The sequence below is a fragment of the Passer domesticus genome, chromosome 3, assembly GCF_036417665.1.
Source record: "Passer domesticus isolate bPasDom1 chromosome 3, bPasDom1.hap1, whole genome shotgun sequence".
Taxonomy (NCBI): Eukaryota; Metazoa; Chordata; class Aves; order Passeriformes; family Passeridae; genus Passer; species Passer domesticus.
In genome coordinates, this window is record NC_087476.1 from 89,750,928 (window position 1) to 89,770,082 (window position 19,155).

Sequence of the window (19,155 nt, forward strand, 5' to 3'; positions counted from 1 at the left end):
TCCCATGCCCTGTGAACACTGTGTCCAGTTGTGAGAGTCAGATTAATTTTCCCAGATTTTGGCAAAGGTTGGCAGCTGGCAAAGCCTCATGAATGGCAGAATTCTGGTTCTGGATTTTATTCACTGGCTTTGTTCTGAATCAAAACAAAATATCCAAAATTTGAAATGCTAAAAAAAATACTTTGACTTGTGACATTCAGAGTATATAAGATCAAAAAAAAAAAAAATTTAAAGTAGAACTCGAAATACATTCTTCTAAATACTGAGATGGGATGTCCTCCCTAGACTTTCATCTACACAAAATTTTCATTAATTCCAGAGGATTTTTCAAACTGCTCAGACATGGCAGGAAGAAACCATGACAGTTTGAAGGTCTTTGAGAAACGGTGCTGTGATTTTAAATGCCTTGAGCTTGTATGGTCCCTGGGCACACACTGGTGTTCTGCAGTACTTTGTGACAAACAGGATCAAATGTCACCTTGGTCTTGGCATTCTATGGTCATAACTGAGCTAGCTTTAAATTAACTAATGTGACCTCTACTAGTACCACAGTTATGGTAAAATTATGATTCCCATGAACGAAGGAAACAGGGAGATAGTCTGCACAAAACAAGGCCTCTTGTGTCTTGTCTTCACAGTTTAAAGGTAACACAGGTTTGGCTGCAACAGCTGGAGTCATTGGGTTGATTTCTACAGGGTATGAGATGCTGGGGAGGAATAGTTGTGTCCTGTGCCCTCACTGTTCCTGGCCAGCCTGAACACCATAGACCAGATTTCAGCTAGATTTGCAGTCAGCAGGATCTGTGCAGAAGCAAGTTAAGCTGCTCATTCACACATTTCATCTGCTTCTGAGCAAACACCCCTGCACAACCATTGTCTTACACGACAGGAGCCCTGGGACATGAAGGGTGGTGCCAGTAGCAGGAAGTGACCTGTGTGAAGCGTGAGACACACTCAGACAATGTGTTACACTCAGTGTTACACTCAGCACTGCTTCTTGTTAATGGACAGCTGAAAGGACCAAGCTGCCACATGGACCTCTGAGGTAAACATTTGCTTTCAGCCCATTTAAATATAGGAGGCCCATCCAACAAGCACAGCTATGGCACGTCCTCTTCCACAGCCAGGGACACGTGTTCCCACACAGCCTTGTCTGAGCAGCAAATGGCCATTTCCATTTACAGCCCAATGCCTGCCCACAGTGCACAGAAGGGCTGAGACATCTACACACACTTCTGAGGCTCAGAGTTCTGCAACAGTCTGTCGTCACCCCCCGTCTCTAGGACATGTAGACAGAGAGCCAGGGGGAGGCTAAAGTGAATAGTGGACAGCAAAATATCTGTATGTGTCCAGCAGGATCATTATATCCACCCAAAGTAAGCAGGGCCTCTAAGACTCTACAACCCAGTGACCCCTCTCTGTTACAGGATTCTTTCTTCCTTCTCCCACAGCTCATCTGTAAGTGGCTCTGGTAATTTCTTGAATTTTGAAATGTACTAGGATGGTCCTTTAGATTAAATTTTTATAGATCAGGAAAGAGAAGCAGTACAGATAGTTCAACAGACAATTCTCATAGAATCCACTGAAGACAGGCAGGAAAGAAAATACAGATAAAAGTGGAACAAAGATGGAAGCTGGCATGACAGAGATAAACAGGAGAGTAGATGGAGAAGCAGTACAAAACGATCTGGTTTACAGAAGCTGTGGAATTTGGTCCTTACTAACTGGACCCTCTTGTACATCACTGGCAGAAAAAACAAACAGCTCAGAAAGCACCACAAACACAAAAAGCTTGGTGATCGATTTAGATACATCATCCTCACTGTGTCTTACAGAGGAGAGTATTTCTTATTTTATTTATTCATGAAACAGACATGCCAAAGGACCAAGCATTCTTACTAAAGATGAGTGAGCAAAAATGGAGAGTAAAGTGGCCTTCCATATTTCCAGCCTACTACCTAGGCAGCAGAGAGAACCAGCTTGAATACAGATATTGGAAATACTGCTAAGGGATGAGATGACACCATTTGGAAAGGTTTTTCCCTAATTTGCATAATAATAAATACATGTATATGTAGAATTAACTAGCAGGTATTTTTTCCTTCTGTTTGTTTTAATTATTTCAAACAGTAATGTTTGTAAATGTGATTGACACTAAACCTTTATTTAGACTGTGCTTTGAATAAGTGTATCCACATTAAAATTAGTAACCATAACCTATAAGTCACAGGTTGGATTTCGTTATGAATGTTACAACTGCTATATTAAACTTCCAAACAGAATGAATTTCTTGCTCTAGAAGACCTTGAGAAGTTGTGCATTTCTAATGCAGAATGAGATCCACAACTTGGATCAGCTGCTCAGAACAGCTTTAATTTCTGAGAATTGGATTTTCTCATTGCAGCCAGTTTAAGTGCATGCTGAGAGACAGAACGAAAGTTACATTCCCAATACTGCATATGTGAACTCTGCCACGATAGGGGAGAATTTCAGTTGTACAACTGAAAATTTGGCACCTCATGCCCTTCAACTGTCGCTGAGAGTTGGATGCCTTTCTTGCTGTTGTTCTTTGTGCATCCAAAAAGAGCCTACATGCAATTATGTATTTTTTTGGAAAGGACAGAGCTTGATTTCTAAATACCTTCTAACTCATACACTATTGAAAATTTAAAGGCTATTATTCCAGAGGGAGCTTAGTTTATTACTTTTTACTTTTTACTTTACTTTACTTATTACTTTTATGCTGTGATTTTACTTCGGATCAAGACCAAGTATCAAGATTACATTCTCGTAGGACTATAGTTTTGCATATTGCTCCTGCCTTTGTTATCTCAATGGCTTATTTGTTAGGCAGGAAAGATATGACTAGGCATATGTCACTGTGGAATACATGAAGATTCAATGAGATTGATGCAAAAGCAAAGGACAAGCATTAACCAATCCAGCTGTCCGAAAGCCAGGGCTAATGTTAACCAAGAAACACATTACTGTGATTCCATCAGAATGTTCTTTTATTTATTTAACTTTCCCATTTTCATTTTTTATTTGGGTAAGATAATTGCGTATGATAAGCTCTCTCTGTGTAGGTGGGAAGCATGCAGAAAGCCAGCCTTTAGACTGGAATATTTACACTAAGCCTCAGCATTAATGATGTGTAATGGCCAGACCATATTTGCATATTCAAATGATCTCAATTAAAATCCTTTATCAGATGACTTCAAAGAGAGAACCTCTCAAACTGCAATATATTTTTCCATGAAACACAGCCTATTAGGGATTTAATGTGTTTATCTGCATTTCTAGAGACAATAATTTTAGTGTAATTTCATAAGTAACAAAATACACACTTCTTTCCTTAGACTCCGTATAACAAAATTCTTTTATCTTTCTTTGTAATGTACTTACTGAGCTCTGAACTTCTTTGAAGGACAAAAACATAAAATAGTCAACAGAACTTGAACTAAATTATGCCTTGGCCTTCAATATTTTTTCTCATTCCGAGAATCTAAGTACATTACAAAGATTTACAATGCCTAAAAGAGATAAGAGACTTAGAGGGTTCTCTTCACCACTACTGGAAGACAATCCACTTGAGTAGGCACACAAAAACTTTTTATGGCATTGAGAGGCAGAATGCAAGTGAAGAGTCTTTGCAAGAAGCAATAAACTAAATGACATAAAGAGGGTAAAATGTTAAACAAAACAGAAAAAGATAATTCACCAATTTCTTGATCGATTTCCATTCATTGAAAAAGTCTCCAGCCACATGCAAATTTTAAATCTTATGTTTGAAAAGGCTATATGCAGCTTGAAAAGGGAGAATTCTGATAGTCTTTTCAAGGGATTTCAGTTATTTTCACAATATTTTTAAAGACCTGTTTGTTTAAAATAAACACAGTAGCTGGAAGACACAGCATTTCACTTAACATATTAGAGTGAAAGTTAACACATACAAACCATTGGAAAACTGGGTTCCAATAATAGATTATTTTTTGTCCTGTAGCTGGGATCTGTCATTGAAAACCTGCAAATATTTTCTTAGTATTTGATTCTTTACTGTTTTCTAAAGCCAAATGAGTCATTATTAGTGAGGTCCTGGACAAGAATTGTGCCTTCATAAAATAATCTTAAAGTTCCAAAGACAGAAAGGTTTCAGCACAAAGATTTTTCATCTGGAATTTCTCATGGGAACTAGTGCCACCTGCAATTCAGACACGCAGCAAGAGGGAAGGAATGATACAGTACTGTGATTTGAGTGACCTACCAACACTTGTAAATAAAAAAATTGCCAAAGAAGAGGCCCTATTTCCTCAAATCTAATACTACATTTTCTCATGCTGTAAGGAGTGACAATCTTGGAATCACCTATTAGGGATAAACTCCCTCAAATTACCTCACATATATCACAAGATGCCGTGTACACAGGGAAGCAGCTGCCACATATCTGCTGCTCTGGGGTAATCACCGGTGTATATTCTCACGGTAACGGTGAGGGCACTTCCTCATCTTTCACTTCAGAGTAAACCACCTTGCATTTATGACAGGGTAAGAGAATAGACAGCCTAGCCACTGATTTACAACAGCTTACTCCCTTGTGTATGCACTCTTGCTCTTCAGCAAAACCAAATAATTTGAACTAGCTAGCCTTGAACTTAAAACTTGCAATTTTCATTATCTGACATAATTTCTTATCTGTCTTGCCAAGGGACTAAACAAGAAAACAAAGCTATTAAAATAAATAATTTATTTTTTCAAGAAATTTCAGGCAAGTGTTTGGTTTTAATTAAGTTAGGGGAGAGATGGTTTGGTAAGAATTTTAAAATAAACACGAAGTCTTAGGTTCTGCCTATACTGTGGATGTAGCACTACAGTGTTCAGGCAGTGTTCTCACTATGAAATTTGAAGTCATGGAGTCCAACAGAAAATCAAAGACTACAACATAGCAGAATCAAACTAAAAATAATGAAAGTTACTGTAATATCTCTCTTGAACCACCTGTGTGGATTTATGGGGTCAGCCTAGATTTACCCATAGAAAAGAGTAAGTATGATCTACATTGAACAATATACAGTCTGAAGTATCTTTATCTAAAAAATTTATTTTAACTTTAAGCACAAATATACTGTATACTCTATGGTATTTTTAGCAACCTTATTGACTAGTATTAAAGGGTAGCAGTAGTATCTAGAATTTAGTACTACTGGTGCCTACTACTAGTACCAGGTATTGATGGTACTAAATATTTGTACTACTAGTGGTAATATTTATCTGGTGCAAACACCAGAAGACAGTCAGAGTAGCCTGCAAAGCATTTGTCATCAGAACACTGCTGTGAACCAGAAATAGAGACAACAGTGTCAGTGAATTTGGGGCTGAACACATCAGAAGACAATCAAGAGTAGCCTACAAAGCATTTGTCATCACCATCCTACCACTGAAACAAAAATAGACGCACCAGCATCAGTCAGTTTGAGGGGGGTGCATACACAGTTCCATGTGCTCTTTAGAATTATTTATTCTCAGACAGCCAGCCTTCCATTACAGGTATTAGGCTAGCAAAAAACTTCCACCAGCTGAGGCAGAACATCAATTTAGCACCTGTGTTACAGGAGGTGTAACATTCCCCTCGGGAAATAAGAACAGAAAGAAGGGCTACGGAAGAAAGAAACTCTAAGGCATTTGCAGTAGAATACCAACATCCCATTTAGGTTAATGTTTCTCGGTTTATTTGGGAGCTTGAAAACATTACCATCCTTCATGCTTTGCTGTAATTGGACAGAGTGATTAGAACACCTTTTTATATTAAATGCACATTTTCCTTTCAATAATATCCATGTTAAATGAGAATAATGTCATTCAACCAGTCAGCAATGATTTATTTTATCCCTCATTTTTAAAGCTTTTTCTAATTTGTGGTTTTGTAGACAAACTGTGCATGAAGACTGTCAATGTACACTGGCTTTGAAAGGAGAAGAGAGAAGCTCTTTCAAATGTAGGGGATCCTGTAAGGAGAAGAATTGATTACTGCCAAATAAGATTTCTGAAAATTTCTCATTCAAAACAAGAGGTCACAAAGACTGACACTGACAAGGGAAAGACTTCAAACAGCACTATGAGAAATTCAGGCAGAATATCCTTCTGCAAAGGACTGTCATTGCACAGAATAAAATGGTCTTTGTTGAAGTCAGTAATAGATGTAAATGGGGAACATCGGTTCAAGAGGGAGCTGAATACGTTTGGAGCAGGGAGCGAATGTAGCCATGCAGTCATAAGAGAGATAATTGTGCATAAGATGGTCAGCTACCATACCTGGTGATTTGTATTTTCTGCTGCCAGAGGGAAGGGTTTGATGGACCATGTGCTTTTCTCTGGGCTATTATTACTTGTGTGTCTGTAAAAAGTGCCCTCTGCTATCACAGCAGCCACAGTAATAAAATGTAAGTTAATAATATTATTTATCCTGCAACCATCACTCATGTTTACTGCTCAATCACATCTTTTTCCCTTCCCACTATACCTCCCTCCTATTTGCATTTGAAGGCTAAAATCTCAACAAAAGCTATTTAGTGTGCAGGTCTTTTTCAGCTGTCACTGTCCCAGCTCTGCTCTGTTGTCACATGTAATGCATACACACACACCAAAACATGTGCTCAGATACTGTTTCAAGATGTTTCTTTTCTTATCTTGTCTATCTACGTAAATCTGTGTTTGAAATCTCTGCACAAGAGAGGGCCATGAGTGTCTCCATGTTTGCCTCTGAAGGGGAATGCTTGCCAGAATCCTACTCAACCAACCACTGTCAAACCAGTGAAACTCAGCTGGCAAACCATGACCTCCGTCAGACGCTTAAGCCACCTTCAGCCCAGCTGCATCTGAACTGGGATGTTCCTAACATCTCAAAATGGAGTCACAGTGATTTGGAAAAGGGGTTGAACTGAGACACAAGCTGAAATCCATCCCAGCCCAAGAAACTGGATCATCACAATTCTCACATGTGCCTAATGTTTCCTCCATCCTCCAGGAATGGCAGAACACAAACCAGAGAAAAGACTCCAGTGAGTTTGGCAGGTACACTAACACTATAATGGTGCTGAATTACACCACTTTCAATCCTATTTGTCAAAAACACTGGAAAGGTAAAGAAAGTCAGCAACTTTGGTTGTGCGGTTTTGTGTTTAAAAAGAAAATAAGGTCTTTTCTTAATTGAGCTTTCTGCCTTTACATCACTAGTCCCAACCAAAATAATCCTTACTGGACAGACACAGTCTCCTACATGCACCTGATGCACATGGGTGGATGAAGGAGGAGTACAGAAGGGAAAGTGACACACCCATGCCCACCCAAACTCGGCACCAAGGCACAGCAACCCTCATCACAGCTACAACAAGACCTTTTCCATTTCACACCACACAGGAAACAAACCCTACAGCCCCATTTCAGTCAACACAGTAACATCAGTATTTACCTAAGGAGAACACAACTGCCTCCCATCTGGTTTTGGTATGAAATCTGCTGGATAGATCACTGTGCTGGTTTGGAGTGAGATGGCATCAATTTTCTTAATAGTAGCTAATATTGAGCTGTGTTTTGTATCTGTGCTGAAAACAGTGTTGGTAACACAGGGATGTTTTTGTTATGGCTGCGCAGCACTTGCACGGAGCCAAGGACTTTCCTGCCTCTCATCCCACCCCACCAGCCGTGGGCAGGGGGTGCACAAGGAGTTGGGAAGGGACAGGACCAGGACAGCTGACCCCAACTGACCCAAAGGATAACCCAGACCATATGGTGTCATGTTTAGCATATAAAGCTGGGGAAGAAAGAGGGCAGCAGGGAAGCATTTGGAGCCCTGCTGTCCTGGAGATGTCTGAACACCTGCCTGCCCATGGGAAGTGGTGAATTAATTTCTTTGCTTTGCTTGTGCATGCAGTTCTTGCTTTACCTGTAAACTGTTTCTATCTCAACCCACAAGTTTTCTCACTTTTATTCTTCTGATTCTCTCCCCATTGTGGAGTGGCTGTATGGAACTTAGGTGCTGGCTGGTTAAACCAACAATGCCTACACTTCATGGCAGGTTAGAACCATGTGTACCTGAGGCCCTTGCTGAGGGCTGCAATCACCCTGGGCTTCCTCCTGACAATGTCTCCACAGGGCAGAGACAGGAACCTCTAAGGAGCAGTTTAAGCTAAATAAAATCTGAATTGCTCCCTAAGGTGACTGTTGTCCTTCACTGACTAAGGAGAAAAACTGGGTATCTGTCCCCTAAATGGATATAGTCAATTACTTTCTCTTAGATAAGATGCACCTGGACCTACTTGAGAATTGCACTTCCCTGGAAGTGTTCAAGGCCAGGTTGGATGGGGCCTTGAGCAATCTGGCCTAGTGGAAGGGTTGGAACTTGATGGTCTTTAAGACTCTTTCCAACCCAAGCCATTCTGTGATTTTACGATGTTTGAGTAGAAATGCTCAAACTGGATTAAGGTATTCTGCTTGTGACACCATAGGGTAGGCTAGGAGAAAAAGCCATAAGTGCATTGTAACACTGATAGTACCAATTCTCTGCATCTCTTTTGCAGCCTCCTTCCAGCAATCCTGAAGCACTTCACAGAACCACAAGCCTTCTCTATCTAACAAAAATACATCATCTAGGAATCACTTTGTCCCACTTAGTGCACTTCTAAGCAACTTCTCACTATGCACACAAATGTGAAACCCCTTCACTCATCATTTCCCTTAGCATCTTAGCTTCAGTTTGCATTGAAGGTTCATACTCCTGCTAACTCCCATTTAAATCCCATTTTTGTAGGATTTTGTGAGATTTCTTTTGTCCCAAAAAATTTACAGTCTCTCTAGGCAAGAAAAGATAATCCTTGCTTGTGTTCTGCAGAAGGGAACCTGAGGCCCAGGAAGTCTTTATCGTACTGTTCACACTCATTACTGAGACTTAAAATTGTTTCTCCACCAAAGCATAGAATTATCAAGATCCCATAAGTTAAGAGAAAGACCTAGCACACGCCTTTGCTTTCTGAAATGATATTATGGGAAGAAGAGTTGAGAGGGAAAAGCAGGAAATCAAACATTGAGGGAATCAGTGAAGTATAGAAACACCTATCATGATATCAGAATTTTAAAATGAAGAGTTCCTTGTGTTCTTTAAGGAAGGTTTTCTATAGCAATGGAAACTATTCTCTCCCTTAATAATCCCATGCAAAAAGAAACTTCCTATAAGAGAGTCCAATGGTTATGCCCATGGCTCTTTGATAAGGACTCTTCACTTCCATCTTATCAAAAGAAAAATATTTGCTGTCAAGCTTTTAACTTTCCTGTAATTAGTTAAAATGTGGGAATTCATCTTCAGTAATGTCTTGCTCTTTTTTAGGCCTATTTATTCCCCTCTCCTGCTCTTCCTATTTAGACCAAGATTCACTTTATTGGTTCAACAGAGAGTGCTGAATCCAAACCCCGGTTCCAAACACATTTGGCAACTAAGGAAATTCCAGTTAGTGTCAGCTTTAAAGGCTGCTTCTGAAAGACATTAAGCAGTCTTACAGCAGCCACAGAATACAAGGTCCTTTTGAAAAAAAAAAATCCCCTTTCCCTTCATCTGTGCTTATTAGAGCTCTAGAGACTCAAATGAAAGTATTACTGCACCTGCAGCTTTTCAGAGAAACACACCCTTCTTCATACTGCTGTGGAAACCAGGCCAACAACAAAAAAGAAGTAAAATTTCATCTTGAAAACAATGAGGCTTCAGGTGTGAGGAAGGTCATAATCCAAAGACAGTACAGTTCACAAGTGAAAATGGGGACAGAACTCAGCCTGAGCTCTTTATGGTGATGGCAGATGAGGGCTGGCTTTAAATTCCTAGGTAGAATTTTGAAAAACTGAGGTTTGAAAAAAAAAAAAAAAACAAACCCAATGTCTTTTTATTCATAAACTAAGTAAATTTGCCCTGGACAGCACAAAGATGCAAACATAGAGGGCTGCAGTGTGCCATTTTAAGAGTCAGTAGAATGGTTCAGTAGAGTGGTTCATGAAGGAGTATATTAAACAACTTTCCCCCCGCCATGTTAGGATATCATTAATGCTTTTTGTTTTAGAAGCATGAAAGGACATTCCCAATATGTATGCCAGACAAGGATACCATACACTTCCATAGTCTTTATCTGAAAATGTTTTGGGTTTTTTTTTTTTGCTGAATGTGCATCCTATCCATAGGAGAGGGCCTAGCAACAATGCAGTGCTCTTCTTCTTTTTCTTTTTTTTTTCTTTTTCTTTTAAGTATGCCATTACTTCCAAGTGTTATGGTCTTCTTTGTAAAGACATTTACACTAGAAAGCGAAGAGTACTTTACAGCACCCTGCAAATTTCCATAATAACAATTGGCCATGAGAGGTTCTTTTCACCTATTCCACAGAGGGGGACATCCAGGGAAGAGCCAGAAAAGGTGGAGATCACTTTAAAATGCTTCTCTCTGTCATTTCCAATACCCCGCCTAATTCAGCTGGGCCAAAATGTCACTTGAAGTGAGCTGAAGTAGAAGCTTTTTGTGTGTGTATGGAACCGTATCCAGCTGGGAGAGCAGTTAAATGCTTGCCCATCCCCTTAACTCTGGGCATGTAAATTCAAGACGAAGAGAGCTGTTTTGACGTTCTTGGCTGGAAATCACTCTCCACACCTATACTTTAATGCATCTCCTGTACGTGGTAGTTTGGCTGCTTTCTCTCCCTACCATCTGTTCCGATGGCACGGTGCCTGCTCACAAGTTGAATGATATATAGGTGCCAGGCAACAATGCTTTCTGATGGGCAGACTGCACAACACTGCAATTGTCATCTCTTGTGCATGAAGGCCACGCTCAGTGCCAGCAGCGAGGCATTGGCACTTTGCACCTCCATGCTCTTGTTCACACCTGTTGACACTTACGTGCCAGAAAAGGACTGCTTGAACAAGGGAGTTGTTTAACTCCCCATGAGGGATTAGCAGTACCTGAAAGTATATCCAGCCCCTGGCCCAGTATATCATCCTGTACCTTAAGCAGGCACCGGGTGAAGCCTGGAATATTTCTGTGGGTTTTCACCTCAGTATTTTTCTAGATCTGTATGTCTGAAGGGAGAAGGAGCTATATGTCCACTGAGATGAAAACTGACTGACCAGGCAAGATGCTTCTCTTCCACAGTCCTATACAGATATTCAAGCGCAAGTCTATGCAAATCTTGTATTTTGCTCATGTAAATTTTGTAAATTTAACATTCATTTCACAAACACACCCAGCGTGCTGCAGATCCATGCCTGCATCTCTTCTCCTTTCCACATTTCCATATCCACATGGATCACCACTCCAAACCTCACCTACAGACTTTATTTTTTCAGAGTTTAGATAACCCCTCTTCATGGATCGGCTTTAACCACATGCACCTATCATTCAGCTTCATGCGTAAAGCTAGTATTTGTAGCTTCTAAAGTAGCAACAATTTATACTGATGGAAAAGACTATCAAGAAATGAAGGTAATGTGGAACACCACAGATAAGTTTAATGCGTTTTCAAAACGGTATGTTTGGGGAAGGGAGAGTTTCCAATCCCTGCATCAGGTACATACAGAAATTCAGTGATTTAGAAAGGAAAAGGACTTACACACACTAGTTAGAGCTAAAATATGTGATTTTGTAAGGAACTGTTGAAATACTTGGGAATGCACAGGGACTGGACCAAAGCATTCTGCTCCAGGGGGAAAAAAAAAGCAACAAATTTAAACCTTAATCTTAATCCTTGCCTTTAGCAGAACAGATAGCTAAAATCAGATTTTTTTTTGCATATCCTTGTAGCTAAGAAAACAGCTTTGTTGAGAAGGAGGGGATAGGGGCTGGTGGTAGGGTTTTGTTGATAATATCAGGCAAAAGAAGCTGAGAAAAGAGCGAGAGGCTTCACCAGTACCACACAGACCCACCATCTGTGGGTTACATGTATCTTTAGCAAAGACCAGAAGGAAGCAGGAAATCAGTAAAATATTTCCCTGATGCAAAACCTCTGGGGAACTGTCCAGAAGAGATGGATATTTTCTCAAAATGCTTTCCTCTCTTTCTACCCTGGTATGCCTACTTCAGCTTATTCAAAATCTTATTGCAAAAGGCACTCAAAGTGCAAATTTCTGCTTATGAGAAAATGAAAGCAGCTGAGAGTGTAGGTGCTGGTTGTGCATCCCCTCGGAGACAGCGGAGAGTACGGCGAGAGCTTTCCAAACATGTGTTGCCACATTTGGGTATCAACTGGATTCAGAACCCAGACCTGGAGCATTTCAGCAGGGTCTTTTTAGATATTGATTTGGGTGTGGGTGTGGATTTTGTCCCAGATGTACCTGCCCAAGACTATCTATATATTTTTGTTAGACTGCTGAGTATCATAAGATTATAACTTTTAATCATTACAACCCTGGCTTATAAATACAGATGGAGAGGCTGAAAGGCTGTGGAGGACCTGATACGTGCACCTGGTGAGAGGGAGGAGATCTGTTAAAGACATCAGACTCTGCTCTGCAGGAATACAGTAGCTGCTGGCTGCCCTGAGCAGGACTTAGCCTGCCTGGGGACCAGCCACCCAAGTCTTGCACACCTTGGTGCCCTTAGTGGGAAAGAAGAGAGATGCAATCACGAGAGTTACTGTACCTTTGCTGCCTGCTGTTACCAGGTAGCTGCTATCTCATTTCTGTGACATATCATAACTATGTAAATAACTCAAGTAATAATTGTAAATGGATGGCTGTACTAAGGGAGGTGGGGGCAGGAACCATAACTGCACAGCTGCTAAGGCTGTGAAAATTCAACCTTAAGCAGCCTAAACATTCATTTTGCAGTGTACACCACTGATTACTTAATTACATCTAAAATATAAGTCAGATCACTAAAAACTCCAGGGAGTAAATTACAAGAAGCTATGAAGCAATGTGCATGCATACACTCTACTTTGACTTTAAAAAATTATTGTTTTCCAATGGTTATGAAGGATTTTTCTATTTTGGTTCTGCAAAACATCATTATGTTACAAACAGGTAAATATTTCTAAGTAATATTAGATGTGCGTGGGAGCATCCATCTTCAGCCTTTCACTGTGGACTCTCACTAAAGGTTCTTATCTTTATGTATATTTGAACAAGAAGATCTACATATGCTTGATCTCGGTATGAACCTCTGTATGACCTGATTTTGTTGCCATGGCCACCAATTAGACCAGCCTTGTTGACTGCAGAACAACAGTCAAAGCATCTCTATTAAGTTCTGAAAAAGAATGTCATATTTATCAGCACACTACAACAGCTTATCCTTGTGGTAGTGCTGTACTGTTTGTTTCTTCCATTAGCTTTGTATTTAAGCATCTAACTTAAAAGACAGGAAAAGGGGGGAGGGGTGCATGAAGCAATGGCTATGTCACTACCCAAAATGTTCACTTCTTTTACATTTTTAGTATCTGCTTTTGTTTTCCAGGTTTCATCCTCTTAGAAGATAGAAGACAAAGACTCTCTTTGCTTCACTGAGATTAGCATAAATTTTTTCCTTCAGTTACTGTTTTTGAGGATCCTGTCAGCATTTTCCCAAATGCAGTTTTTTAAAACATTCCCCCTTCCGGTTTGTGACAAATCAGTAGAGAGTTGCATCAAAACCTCACTTGGCAAACAGTGCTTGTTAAACTACCTTTGCCCTGCACTAAGTGTGTGTAAAGATACTGAATACTGTCACATGCAAGAAAAGACAGTTCAGTGCCATCAATATTATATTTTGTTAATGCCTACCTGAAAAAAACCCAAAACCAACCAACTTGTAACGTACTCGGTTCACATCAAAACAAATAGAGGTTGGAGGATAGGAGAGTTCCATGACTAAATCTTTTATTTCTCAGGCTTCCTCTTCAGAAAATAATTTTCTTAGCATTGTTTTCATAAAAGCTTTCAAATGCCCTAAAATAATACAGAGAAATTGGCTTTTATTTTGAACAGGATTTCTCAATATGTACTGCATCTCTTGGCATATCTATTATATTAACTGAAGCCTTAATGATACAATGGTTAAAAACAGCGTACAGATGTGTATAAATGAAAAATGTAATAGATTTCCCTCTTAATGTAATAGAATTGGCACGAGGTATTGGAAACAGGAGTGAAAGTAGTCACTCAAGCATTGTGTTTGCATGTTATTTAAATACAAGTGGTTGAGGTATAAGTACCTCTAAGTACACCTGAAAGAGATGGTGCCTTGTAATCATTGTTTCAGCATTTGACAGTTGTTTACACAACAGCAGCACATTCTCTACTGATTTGAATAATAAACATGTTTAAACACCAGCTGGATAATAGAAGGATAATTGAAACATAGTTTAAAGCTCTGATTTACAGGCATTGTGGCAACACTTTTATTTGTGGTACAATGCTATACTTCTGTGCAGCCTCTTGAAAAAAATTAAATAGGCATTGTTTCAAACAACTTCGGGATGTATTTAACTCAATTAATCTATCATGTGTTTGTGTGCCTACACACACAGACAGACAGACAGAACAAAGAACACACCATCAAAACTTCCAAAAGCTTTTATGCTGGTGACCTCATGCTACTTGTGCTTAGTATAATTATACATTTGCTGGGCCCTTACCTTGTGCTGCTACTTCCCAAGTATGAACTTCAGTGCTTACGAGTTCATAAAACCCATGGACCACAGGAACCCAGAAGGCAAAGCAAGTGGAGAGAGAGCAGGTCTTCCTTCAGTCACCTGGCAGACCATGGGCCACAAAGGAACCACAAAAACGGCGTGAGATTTGAGGCGTCACCCACTACTCCTTGCTTCTGCTCTGCTCCTGAGTTTGAACTGCTCAGAAATTACCATTTGGGCCTGTTTCCTAAAAAGAAAATTCAAAGGGAAGCTGAGGCAATCCCACTAAAAGTATACCTCTCTATTGGTTTTCTTAAAATATCTCTGCAAGTACTTTCTTAATGCAAAATCTACCAGCTGAGAAGCCTAAAGATGTGGCTGTAGATTTCCATCAGACTTTTTTAATTCCCAAGCATCAGATAACCCAAGGCAGTCTAGCTTTTGCTTTTCATGCTGTTTCTGATCTCTTATCCCAGTTTTGAAATACAATTAACTCACTGACCAGTACTGAGTTGTGGACAGTTTCCATACATGCATTTAGGTTCAGCTCTCTGACTCAGTCTCAGATTTTATTCAGATGCTGTGGGCCCTGCTTGATCTCAGTCTGTACAGAACCTCCAGTTTACACAAGAAGATTACAGACACAAGGACCAGATTCTTTTATGTACCAAGCCCTGGCAGTTGCTGCTGAATGACCCCTAAGTTAAAGGCTTTCAAGAATCATATCAGCTCAGACCCTAACCAAGAAACGTTTCAAAATAAATAACTTGCAGTAGCCCCCATTTTCAGATTCTTCATTCTTTCCAGGTATCAGGTACAGTAAGGAATATGGCGAGATCCAAGTCACTGTCTCCAGGACTTATGTTTTGGATATATACATATGGTAGACAGGACAACTTGTGTCAACTTTTAGGGAAAATGTCTGCCACTCCCACTGAAAATTTTTTTGCTTTGTATTTATAAGAGCAGTACCAAAATTTTAAAAATTGGCATGAAATTTTCCATGTCTAAAATTACTTTTTAAATTATTATTTTTGCCTTGGTATTTTTTTCCAGTGTTCTTAAGACAGTGTTTTTTCAGAGCCAATATTTCTAAAAATGGCCTGTTATTTTCCCTGTCAGTGCTTCATTGATTTTTACCTGGTTATTGATTGAAAAACCAGGGCAGGGAACTCACACCAGGCTTGTGTGTTCATGTTGACACATGTTGCTGAAGGAATGCTCCTCCCTTTCACTCCATATGGAGCTTGTTCAGGGCATGTGACATCATTCCTAGATAATCCAACTTGTACCTCTTATGAACTCACAAAAAGCTCAAAGAACTATACTCTTCCAGCACAAACCCAATAAGACCATAACCCTATGTACATCAGTTTCACAGTATTAGAATTTTGAAAAGATGGGAAACAAAGCATGAAAGTTATTTCATTATAAATCCTGAAACTTAAAGTAATAGAAAGTCTTTACTGATATTGCTATGTCTATAGCTGATGAATACACCACAAATACTGTTAAAACCAACAAAAAATTAAAGAATCAATCTGCCCTATGTATGGAAACTTACTCACTTGTTCACTTTGGCATCTCTTGTGTTATGTCTGAGGATGTGATCAGACCTTCCCTGAAAGAGTCTGTTAGCTATTGCAAGGTATCCACAAACACACACGTATGCCCCAGCAAACCCGGCATGGATAAGTTTGAAAAAAAGTAGAATCCAGAAATAAAACACAGGAAAACATCTAAAACACAGGACACATCTATACATACCTTTCAGTTAATAAAAGTACAGTCTATGGCTGCAACTGGAAACTGTATTACATTAAGAGGCCCTAATCTCTTTTTGATACGGAGCAGAGCTCTGTACAATGTTGCTAAATACTATGTATGCCATACATTTTTATTTCTGGAAAAGAGAATAATCACAATGAGCAAAGTCCTATCACCAGATGACGGATGGATGCTCTGAGATACTTTTGGAAGAGACATAAAAGAAGAAATGCACTACATACAGTGATATAGGAAGAGGCACAATAACAGAGCGTGGATCAGACTTAGGGAGTCCTTTATCTAAGGAACTAACACACAGAAGCTGCACTTGATAACAACATGCAGTTGGATAAGATGCATGGAAAAAATCACCATGAGCTTCCACAAGATATGATGGGGAGACAATGGTGTGTTGTAGCTGTGGGACAGAGTTAAGCAGTTTCAGTGAGCTGCATGTGTTATGGCTCCTGGGCCAGATTCTGGCCCCTTTGTGCTAGGTCTCAGGAGTGCCATACAAAAGCCAGGGGATTTTCCTCAAAAAAAAAGGAGAAATGCCAGGTGGCCGAGTGCCAGGATGACTCACTCTGCACTACTCATTCCTTACAGGAAGACACAAGTTCCTGAATAGGAAAGGATGAGACAGGAGTGCACATAAACCCAGTTGTCCTGGACCCCAGAGAACAGCTCTTCTCTTGCTTGCCCTATTTGTGATTTTGCTCATTGAATGTCATGGAGAAGCAGGCCAGTCCCAGACATGCCTCTCACAATCACAGCTTCTGTATATTCCTAGGGCAATGGGCACAGGGGAAAATAAGGCCCAGGGCCATGGAGGAAGTTGTACTATTAATTCTAATATGCACAGAGAAAGAGGCCTGTTTCAGTAGTTTTCTGAAGCACTAAAGAAACAGGATATTAAAATTCACCTTCATGTGATGAATAGCAGAAGTTGAGAGAAAATCTGCAGTAGTGAAAAGTCTAACCCTAGAAAACATACTCTGACTTTGGGCCATGGACCCATCCTATCTGCAAATGACACAAAGGATTCAAAGGTGCCCTGTTTGCTTGTTTGGCCACTCTGACTGTGCAATCACTGCATTAATCATCATGCTCTAAACCACTGAGCTAAACTACACAGCTTGGAGGCTTTCTCCCACTCTGGAATGGCTTGCCAGAAGCTCAGTAACAGGGAATGGTTACTGTGTGTAACATGTGTAATTCTACAGACACATGCATATGTCTACAGAAAATCTGGCAAGGCAAACACCTTCCCAACCTACAGGCCTTGCACAGCTCAGTTCTCAGATATTTACTTACTTCGGGGGAATCACATTGAATGTATGGAAAAGAAGAACCTCACTATGATTTATCTTCTCCAACAAATTCATGATGGTATTTCAAATATATTTTGCTAGACAAACAGTTTCAGTCAAAACATCTTGTTAAGTGTCTTAAAGGGTATTAGCAATACAAGGAAAATTACATTTCTTTATCAGCTATAATACATATAATGTGACATTCAAATATAACAAGTGCCACTCAATAGCTTGTAAGTCACAAAAGGTGAATGAAAACACTTACCTCTTTTGTAAAAAAAAACATTTAAAAAAAGAAGATGGAGAATTCTCTACAGAAATAAACACTTTGACTTAAAATATAGGATAAGCAGCATTAAAAATTTCTAAGCATAAAGCCCATCTATTAAGATTCTGAATAAATAGTAAGTCTAGCTAGGAAGAAGTGTTCCTGTTAATGTAAGGTTAGTTATGTCAAGGACAGTAAATGAAGTTGTCTTTCACATGTACCAGATTGATCTATCCAAACTGGGGCAAGCTGTGCCACCAAAAATGTATCTCTATAAGGTGTTAAAGGAGATCAAATGTTAACAAACACAGAAGAACAATTAATAAACAATAACTTCCCACTCCACCAGTAGCTGTTTAACTCACACGTACTGTTGATGTGATATTCAGCTCAAACGAATACTCTAGTAAACAAGTTGCATGTGTAAAGCTACAGACTGCCAGAGGAGCCAAAGAAAAGAGATTTGCAGTTTTTAAGAAATGCTTGGGTTGAAAAACCATTCCCACACAACTGATACAAAGCCACTGCAGCTACTCCGTGAGACCGTGCTCCTGACATCTGCAAATGAAAGCCAGGCAAATCCAGCTGAGGAATCGGGTGCATAATTTAACACGAGCGTCAATAAAGGGATGAAATGGTGGGTTCATCTTTTAGATCCTTCAAATGAAAACAAGATGTCTTTCTGGCTGATATGTCCTAAGCAAATAACAATTTGTATAGCTCCATGAAGAAGTGACTGGATGAAATTAAGTGGCTTCCTCTGATGTTACAATGAACTATTTTAGGTCAGCATTCAACAAAGTGTTCAGGAATTTACGCACAGAACTATGGCTATATTTGTACGACAGAGGATGTCCCAAAGGATATCTATCTTTTCTTGAGCTGGCCACCTGGGCATCTCTGCTTAAAGCTGTTTGGGATTTAGGAAAGACAAAACCCAGCATGTAAGTCCCTGGAGAAGCTAGGTATATTCCAAACACTCACTACTCACTCACACTAGCAATGGTGCTTACTTCTCGACAAATAGTCTGGCACTTACAGCACTTATCTAATTGTGAAGTGAAAATATGGAGCCTCACTTCTGCCCGACGCTTTGGAACTCAAATCCCATGAGAGTTCACAAACCATGAAGATACAGAAGGCTTTCAAACTGCTGTGCAGTCAGGAATGGAAG

General features: G+C 39.7%; 1 long non-coding RNA gene across 1 annotated transcript in view; it reads right to left on the reverse strand.

Annotated features, from left to right (window-relative positions):
- Positions 1-14,647: 14,647 nt before the first annotated feature.
- The window catches only part of LOC135298182 (uncharacterized), a 50,801-nt gene continuing 46,293 nt past the window's right edge, over positions 14,648-19,155 (reverse strand). Inside the window, exon 5 of the long non-coding RNA XR_010360179.1 lies at positions 14,648-14,880. This is a non-coding gene — a long non-coding RNA (uncharacterized LOC135298182). The remainder of the gene's footprint in view (positions 14,881-19,155) is intronic.